This window comes from Seriola lalandi, unplaced genomic scaffold, assembly GCF_002814215.2.
Source record: "Seriola lalandi dorsalis isolate HSWRI2012SDOR001 ecotype SW California unplaced genomic scaffold, Sedor1 jcf7180002052274, whole genome shotgun sequence".
Taxonomy (NCBI): Eukaryota; Metazoa; Chordata; class Actinopteri; order Carangiformes; family Carangidae; genus Seriola; species Seriola lalandi.
In genome coordinates this window covers 2,297,870-2,306,963 of record NW_019522827.1, presented here as the reverse complement: position 1 = coordinate 2,306,963, position 9,094 = coordinate 2,297,870, and the positions used below count along the sequence as shown (strand labels likewise).

Genomic DNA, 9,094 nt, shown 5'->3' with positions numbered 1-9,094 from the left:
TTTCTGACAGTGACTATTGAGCCTCCCCGGATATATGTGTGCACACATACACACTTATATGCAAAGGCAACACACACACACACACACACACACACACACACACAGACACACTTATCCTCACAAGTTGGCAGGCCTGCCCACAGAGCTGGCCAGGGAATGAAGGCCAGAGAATGACTTTGCTTCTCTGTGTCAGCAGCAGCCCCCCAGCACAGAGGCAGGGGCTAAAGGAGGGACTGCTACTGTCCTTTGCTTGAGTGCTACTAATATGAACAGGAAGCCCAGATAAAGGGCTCTCTTTCATGCTGTACCCACAGCCATAATGAGGCCTGGCATCTGATGGATTACCCAGACTTATTTCGCGAAAGGCTGCCTCATTTTTCCAGTCGGCGTCCGCTACCCTCAGCTCTCCCAGTTGCTTGAACAAAGACCAGTCCTTTTTAGCGCCTTAACGCTTCCATTGCACAGCCGTCACGTGACTGCGACAGCGCTCAGTGATGACACTGAACATAGTCAGTCTTCCTGGAAAAAGGAGACATGTTACTGAGGTAAGCTAAAGGTGCAGCTACTATAGTATTTATCATTAGAAGCCTTCATGATATAAATTTAAAGTTGATTAATTTGTTGGTATACAAAAACTGGTGAGTTTACACCATGATTGTTTGGGTTTTTTTCTGTTTGTTGGGAGCCATTACCATTGACAAAAGATCTTTTCTTTTTTTTAACCCTCTTTATTCAGTTGAGCTGTTCTGAAGATGGACTTTTTGTTATTTGCCCTCTATGGCCTTCTCTCCTGACCTGAACAATACGATCATATGAAAGTTACTTAAACCTGCAATAATTTATTGTTTGGACACTTGGGTGCAAACTTGTTATCGAGTATTTGCTTGTTTACACCTCCAGAAGTTGTAGAGAAACATTATCATTCATCTGGAGTAGTATTTCTAGGAACCAGGCAAATTTAAGTTCAATATTCATTCTTCTTCTACCAACTCTCCACTGGCCTCTACTAACTCACTTAGATGCTAAATGCTGCACTGTGTTCACCAGCTATAATCACTGACTGTCTGTCTGTCGTATAGTGCTGGGCAGGGAGTGTACAAAGGTTTTATCTGGGTTTTTTCACTATGAGGAGCATATTTGGGTGATTAATTCTCAGTAGGTTCATCACTACAAGCAACCGCTGTTTTACATAGTGTTCTCCTCGTTTGGACATCATGATTTGATATGTTGTTATAATAGAAATATCGCTTATAGCAGCTTTAAACAGGTTTAATGAATGAATTAAAGAAATGTGGCTCCACTATTGGTGTGAGCTATACATTAGCCATCTGTTGTTCTACCCATGAAAAAACCATCACTTCTGTCGAGCTTTTGCCTCACTGACTAATCTGAAGACACACGTCTTCCAGTGTCTGCTCAGGTTTAAACAAAAGTACTTTGTGTGCGTGCAAAGCCACTTACTTACAGGAAGTAATGTCATGTGTAGGTACATGGTAGAAAAAAAAGAGCACTTTGAGTGTGAATCAGCATCATTAATAATCTATTTAAAAAGAGGCTTTTAAAAAGAAACAGTTGTTTAAGATCCACTCAGTAGTAACCACAAAGAGACGATTTGATCCACAGCGAGCCTGTGAAGGACTGCTCACCTCTGAGAGTCTTCTCTCATCGGCAGGAAGTGAAACACCAAGGACAGACTGGCTGGGTCCGTGGACTGCTTTTTTTTTTTTTTTGCAACTACGTCTGTTCTGTGTGTGTTTGTGTGTGGACGTGTCTTTTTTCATTTGTGCGCGCGTGTGGGCTATTTAAGTCGACTCTGTGTTCTCTCCCTGGTGCTCGCTGGGCCTCAGCCAAAGCCAGAGCTCTGTAACGGGAGATAAGGCTCGCCTGTTACCACGACAGGAGGAAATGGAGCTTGGCTCTTTGGAGAAGGCCACTCACAACTGTATTTTCATCATTTTGGAGGAGAGCATGACCACGCTAAACTCGTGTGCGCTCATCAGTGAAGTGTCGTGTCTGCACCGAGAGAGCTGCGGCTTGTTTAGAGAGCTCTCCCTATAGGCACAAACAAAAAGAAAAAAAAAAAAGAGGGGCTACCTTTTAATTGCGAGGGTAATTTATTGCCTGACTTGCTAATTAAATTGCATCTTCAACCGCCCTGCTAAAACCATGACTGCACAAAGCCAGCATCTGAGCGAGGCATGGAGTGGAAGACTTTGCCGTAGGCGAGAGGAGACAGGGGGAAAGAGAGGAGAGGGGATGAAGGGAAGAGGGGCTGACGAAGAGACAGAGGCAAGCCTAGTGGCGAGGTCAAAGGGATGGAGAGGGAAAAGAGAAAGAGGTGTAAGGGGTACCAGAACACATGCCCTGCTGCATAACGTCATTGATCCCCCTGCTGTAATGCCACAAGTTACAGAAGTGGAGGGTGTTCACATGCACATGTAAGCTCCAATTAGTTTAGCAAGGCTGAAGAAAAGCCGCACCAATGGGACAAGCTTGAAGTCACGTTCCTTTAAAGGGAAACTGTGGCCCACTGAAACTGGCTTCACATACTGTACACGCTTGTGTGTAGACATAGAGTCCATGGTGTGTGTGTGTTGGCTGAACATCAAACACTGTCACATGAACGGCTCGGTTGTTGTGTGACGAGGACAGGCAGCGGAAAGAAATGTCATGCTGTCCCACGTCCATCATGTACATTAAAGGACATGATGGACAAGTATAACTATTCCCTGAAGTCACAATTGCCTTTGCTGCAGGACTAATGTATATAACACTCTGAAGTGCATATGCGTGTATGGCAAAGCCAATCTGGCCATCACTGTCACCCACGGGGGAGGTTGGGTGAGGACATGCACGGGTTACAGCGCACTTATTTGCGCGGCTGCTTATTGCAGCTGTGACAATTCCCCTGATGCGATCGAATGCCGTCATACGGAAAAACACTCGGCTGTAACAGTTCAGGTTATGTTGTTATTCAGTCAAAAGCACACACAAATACACACCAGTGCAAAATGCATTATAAATGTAATCGTGTCTTTGATCCAACATGACATCCATGACTGGAATTTGTCACAGCCACAATGAGCAGCTTGTTGCTGCATACATAAAAAATTTGTTTCTCCAAGAATGTTATGAATTTATTAAACTAAAACTGTTTCACGCTAGTCCATTTCCAAGAGATGCTGCTTGCATAATTAAGCTGAAATTCAATTATCAAAGGTAACATACTGACTGAATTTTAACAGCAGTGTTCTGTTTCACTTTTGTCCAACTCATACTCCTTTTTCATGAAATTACTAAAACAGGAGCATAGTGACATGCGTTGTGACAGTTCTGCATTTTGTGTACATTGTGTTTTAGATTTTTTTTTTTTTTAAAACACACTCCTGAGCTTTCCTCCTCTCATTTGAATTTCTAGTCTTCAAATCGTCTTTTTATTTTTTCCACAGAACACAACATTATGCAACAAATGAATGTGCTCCTCTGCAGTAAAACCCACCAGGTTTGAATGCACAACAAAGTCGCAATTAACACAATAGCAAGAATGTTTTTGTTTTGACAGTAAGACTGCAGAAATTACCGTGAATCTTTCTGACAAATTTACATTGTTGATGACATGTTGGTGTTGGCATCAGACAATCGCCACATCACGACTTGGGGTTTATAGGAGGAGGTTAATCGTGAACGTCCCTGTTATCATTTTTAGTTTTTCCTGTTTTTAAATGAAATTCCTGCACTCACACATGCCCTGATTTTTTTTTCTCTAAATGCACTCATGTCTTTGAATGTGGAATTTAAATTCATTTCTGTTCTTGAAAAGATACTGTACATACAGACCCATACAGAAATGTAATTCATGACATATATGTCCCTATATCAAGAGTGCTGTTGCCATATATGTCACCTATATTATTATCACATATATACTGTAGATCCTGTGGCTGTATGAATAGAATATATTTTTAACGTATATGAAATAGTCAAATTTGTATATGTACATATATTAAAATTATCTATATGATGAATTTTTACACAGTATAATATGTTGCAACCATACAGAATATGTTAACGATATATATTCAAGTTTCCTAAAACAACATACTCAAAAATTCTATATGCTTACTCTATATTTTTTTTTATTAATTTCTCATTAATTTTGAACATGTCAATCTTACCATTCTGGGAAAGTGGTCTCAGCCCTTTGCGTCCCACTGTATATAATCAACAAATATTGACAGGTTTTGGGCTGGATACATATGTCTGCAATATAAGCATTTGTGTTTGACATCCAGTATATGTCAGTATATGAAATTATTCCAACTTGTAATAGGTTTCATATTTAATGTGCTTTTATTTTACATGTACATATATGTCATATATGGAAATTCAATATATGTATATATATATATATATACATACATTTGCACATGGGCAAGTGAAGAGTAGGCCTATTGTATTCTTTTGTACATTAAAGTTGTTTTTTTTTTTCTAACCCGGTGTAAAGTTTTAAATTAAACGCCACATAAACCCTCTGAAGAAGGTTCATGACCATCCTCCACAAAGTCAATACAGTATGCGTGAGAATAGAGCGCATTCATCAGCGCTCATTGCTATCAGCCTGTGGTTCATTCAGTAAGATTTTCTTACTTATTGATTTTCTTGTGTCCATTATCAGGCAGCGCAAATGATAAACGTGACATGGTTGGAGAGAGGCCCTGTCATTGTGTATGAATTTAGATAAGACATTTAAAGCTTACTGCAGAAGCATCATACATCAAGTTATTATCCATTGTCACCTCCCCTCCCCTCTTCAGCCCTTTACAAAGGGCATTCTAGTCGCTTTTGAGCCATCACTTCAAATATGGGTTGACTCACATTAAAGGTCTTATCAGGTTTTTTTTTAATCTGCCTCTATTGTGTGCTTTTGTGAAATATGTGCTCCAAAAATACAAATGTCTTAAAATCTATTTAGTGACTGAACATATAAAGTATAAAGTAATGTAATCAGCGGAGATGTAAGATAATTCACCATCTCTCATTGTTAGATTTATAGACCTTTCTTCCCTCACATCTCTTCAGTTATATCTCCTTTATTTTGAAAAAATGCGTTACATATTCTCTATTCTTGGCATTGCCACTGGATTCTTAGAGGCCTCTCATGTTCTTTCTTAAAACTGTTGTATAAGTGTAGCCCAACTCTTCTTGTTTAGCATCTTGTTGAACTTATGCACTTGTTTCGAATGCTAATTTTATTCCATTTGTGATTAGCAGGGCGTCTTTCTTTACTGAGGATTTAAATTGAGTATTGTTGCATCCATGCTCTCACTAAGAGAGCTGCCAAACATAATGGTACACAACACAGGGCAGTGAATCAAAATTTACATTTCAATCAGTAACATCATCATAACATTAAAGGTTAAATAACAGCAGGTAAGTGTAGAGCCACAACGAAGGAATGAAAGCGAGTGATGCACATTGGTATGCGATGTGCATCTGGGAGGAAAGTGAAGGGTTCATAAGCAGGGGTTTCTGCAGGATTCACACAGGCTCCTCCAGGAGCAGCTGAAAGGCCTTGATGTGGACAACAAAGTGAGAGATCTGGAGGAGACAGACCTGTTATTCAAAATCGTAATTTTAACAAAATAGTACAGCATTTTGAGAAATATGCTTATTTGTTTTGCGGCCAGAGATTTAAATTGGTTTGTTTGTGTGTGAAAGTGCTGAGATGGAGTTAGGAAGCAATTAGCATAGCTTAGCAAAATGGCTGAAAATAGGGGGAGACAGCTAGCCTGGCTGTCTGCAGAGTTTAAAAAAAAAACAAAAAAAAACAATGTGCCTACCAACAACTCTAAAGCTCACTTATTAACATGAATCTATTTGATGCATACATAAGCTGTAATGTAAAAAAATAAATAAAATTGTGGTTGTAGATGGAGTTACTGTATATGCTTATTTCCCAAAACGCTGAACTGATCCTATAAGAGGAACAGGAGGATTAAACTGCCTCTTGCTCTCTGGGAAATGTACTACTCATTACTGTATGTTTTTCATTATATCACAGAATCGAGCTTTTGCATCCTTAAACCTTCCAACCTCAGGTAAATCAATTAGCATCCATGTGAAGTGCCAACATAAAGCCAAAAGTTATGAAAACAGCTCCACTGGGTGAAAACCAACTTCAGCTAGCATTTGTTCAGGGGATGATGATGATGATGATGACAATGACAGTTTTGAGATAATTTAGCTTTACCCATTGTGCTCGTGATTATGTATGATACTTTTTTGAATTAATCAGGCGCCTTTTCCAGGTAGTTCCACTGATTAGCTTCGACCAGAGAAGAGATACTAATCACTGAAATCACATGTGTAGTGTTTGATTGCTATGAAATCGTGAATAGCTGACCCTCTGGAGCACACAGCTGCCCATCCCTGCTCCAGCCACAGCTTTTGGAAAAGATTAGAAAACTCTCTACATTGTGTTCATCCGGAGAGGACAACATGTGCCGCCGTCCATCCATCCACCCCATTCTTATTTTCAAAGTCCTACCGCTTTGATTCTTCAGGTCAACTACCTGAGACTAATTAGACAGTTGCATAGCAACAAGATGATGCAATAGTCCTTGTGCCCTTTGAGCTCTTGTTCTCTGTGGTATTAGCAAAGCTCACAGCTGTGCTTTGTGTTTGTGCACAAGAAGCAGGAGGCACTTGAGCAGCCTAATATCCTGCCATATTCTCCATCATACACTCAACCATAACCAGTTATGCTGATGAGGTCATTAACTAAGGTAATTAATGCATTACTTAGCATATGTTGACATACTTGTTTTCAAACAACACACGGTGGTATTAACATTAACAACTTACCTTAAAGTATGAGGGTATGAAGGAGCTGCATTGAATTTATTCTCATCAATATCCAAATGTATGCAGCAAGATGCTGAAAATTTGAAGCCAATTATCTGCACCATAGGGCATGGCTGTGGTGCAATATATGACCTTTACTTCCTGTGGAAATTTGTGTTTGTGTTGGTGTTCAAATCACTGTGCCATCTGTGTGCCTGCATGTACACACACACACACTATGATGGCACCATGACAAACGTTACGTTTATAATGTTATTTATGCAAATGTATTGAATCACACCGTCGCACTGTTGTTGGTTCCAACATATGTTAACCTCTGATGCTATATGAGTCTCATTTTGTATTCACCATCATCAATCACTATATACTGTATCTCAATGTTCGGTCTGTTAATGACTTTACTGTTAAAGCCTGATGCATGATTGAGAGACAAACAAAAGGAGTTCCCAGGAGATGGTGAAGTCTCCGACCATCTACCAGGGACATAAGGACTGATTTCACTCACAGCAGCTTCAATTTGAATTTCACTTTTAAAGTATTAGTTAACAGTGCTATCTTCTCATTTCATACAGCAGTAAATCACACTCATTTACTCAGAAGCAATACTTTTACACCAATGATCCACTCTTTCACTAGCTCGACCGTCTTTCTATTCTCACCCTCCTGGCACGTCATGTGACATTATCACTCTTGATTATCCTGAGGCCTGAGGAGGACTCGACGAAGTGTGGGTGTCGAAATGTTGCCACTTTCCAGGGGCTAACTGGCAAGGACAGACAACCAACCCACAGAGGGCCAGTGGCTGGAAACCTTTCCTCAACACTAAACTTCTCAGGCTAGGACCAGATGATTCGACGTGGCATGACAGGTGGATAACAGTACGAGGGACAGCTGGACGCTGTGCCTCACAGGCCTGCTGGGACCTGAAGAGTGTCCAGTTCGGAGCTGATTGAAGCTGGCGCACTTTGTTTGCTGTGCCGCTACCCACAATGCAGTGACCACTGAGGCTGAATGGTTAAAATAAATAATAAGAAGGTAAAACAAAAAACAAAAAAAGACATGCTGCTGGGAGTTGAACAGTTGGCTTGCATCATCTCAGTGTTTCAAGTCACCCAATTAGTAACAAACATGATTTCACAGGAAATGTTCCCTCTTATTAATCCATGACTGTTGGAGAATAACAAAATGAAATGACTGCTGTTATTAGCATATTATTGGCAGATGATTTTTTTTATGTTCACCTGCTCTAAAGATAATCGTTGATAATTTATCTACATGTTTTTCATTAATTGTTAGCAAATCCTCATGGGTAAAAAAAAAAATACAACCTGTTATACAACCTTGGAAAAACAGCTTCCAGCTGTTTTCATATCTGGTCAAGTTGCACTGTGATGAGATTTTTTTAATACACAAATAAAACTGGTACAGAGTCAAACTGTGTAGCTTCATTTGTGTTTAAGTTTTCAGCTCTCTAAAGCATCATTAGAAGAAGCTATAGATGCCAGTTTTTCCACAGACAGCTGCCTCCGAATACAATGCAGCTACATGACATTTGACTGAGGGCTGTTTATCCACCACTTTCATGCAATTAGTATTCAAACACGATTACCCTCAGCGCCTACAGGTACAGCATTCACAACAACTCAATGCAAGACGTTCAGGTGGATTCTCAGAGAGATATCTGAAAGGTTTTATTGTAAATATCAGAACTTCAACAAGAAATCCCTCCAGAAAATAAACAACCACAGACTGATGGTTCATAGTGTTTCGATTTTAAATATTAGACTGACGTTCATTATTAAACTTCTTATACCTCACTGACCAGTGGGCAAGTCATTAAAGAACCATGTTGTGCTGCCAAAACATGTTCACATCCACAGAACTTTATTTTATATTCTGGTGGAGATTAAAAACTTTCCAAAAATGTCAAGCTGCATTGTAAATAATGTCAACAGAATGATTCGTAAAACATTTTAAATATATTCTATTTGAATGATAAGGCCATAAAAATATAAGTGATTCTGTCAGAAAATGCGGAATAAGAGAATTTTTCCAACTGTAAAATACTTACAGGGAAACAGACAGAAAGATTAATGTTACTGGAGCTGAGCATCTTCAGACCTGGCTTGTTGATGCTTTGAGGTTTGCTATTTCTTCACACTTCCTTCAGAGAAATTTTGGGAGAATCTTTGGGTTTAAACATTTCTAATGTTCCCAGCAGTTGATTTGA

General features: G+C 39.6%; 1 long non-coding RNA gene across 2 annotated transcripts; it reads left to right on the top strand.

Moving 5' to 3' along the window:
* The first annotated feature begins 202 nt into the window (after window positions 1–202).
* LOC147819541 (uncharacterized) lies at window positions 203–8,299 on the top strand. Of its 2 annotated transcripts, none has more exons than XR_015436845.1 (2): window positions 203–545; window positions 7,569–8,299. It is a non-coding gene; the product is annotated as an uncharacterized LOC147819541 (long non-coding RNA). The 2 variants fall into 2 exon arrangements; XR_015436846.1 differs by having other exon boundaries at window positions 7,501–8,299.
* Window positions 8,300–9,094: the final 795 nt, after the last annotated feature.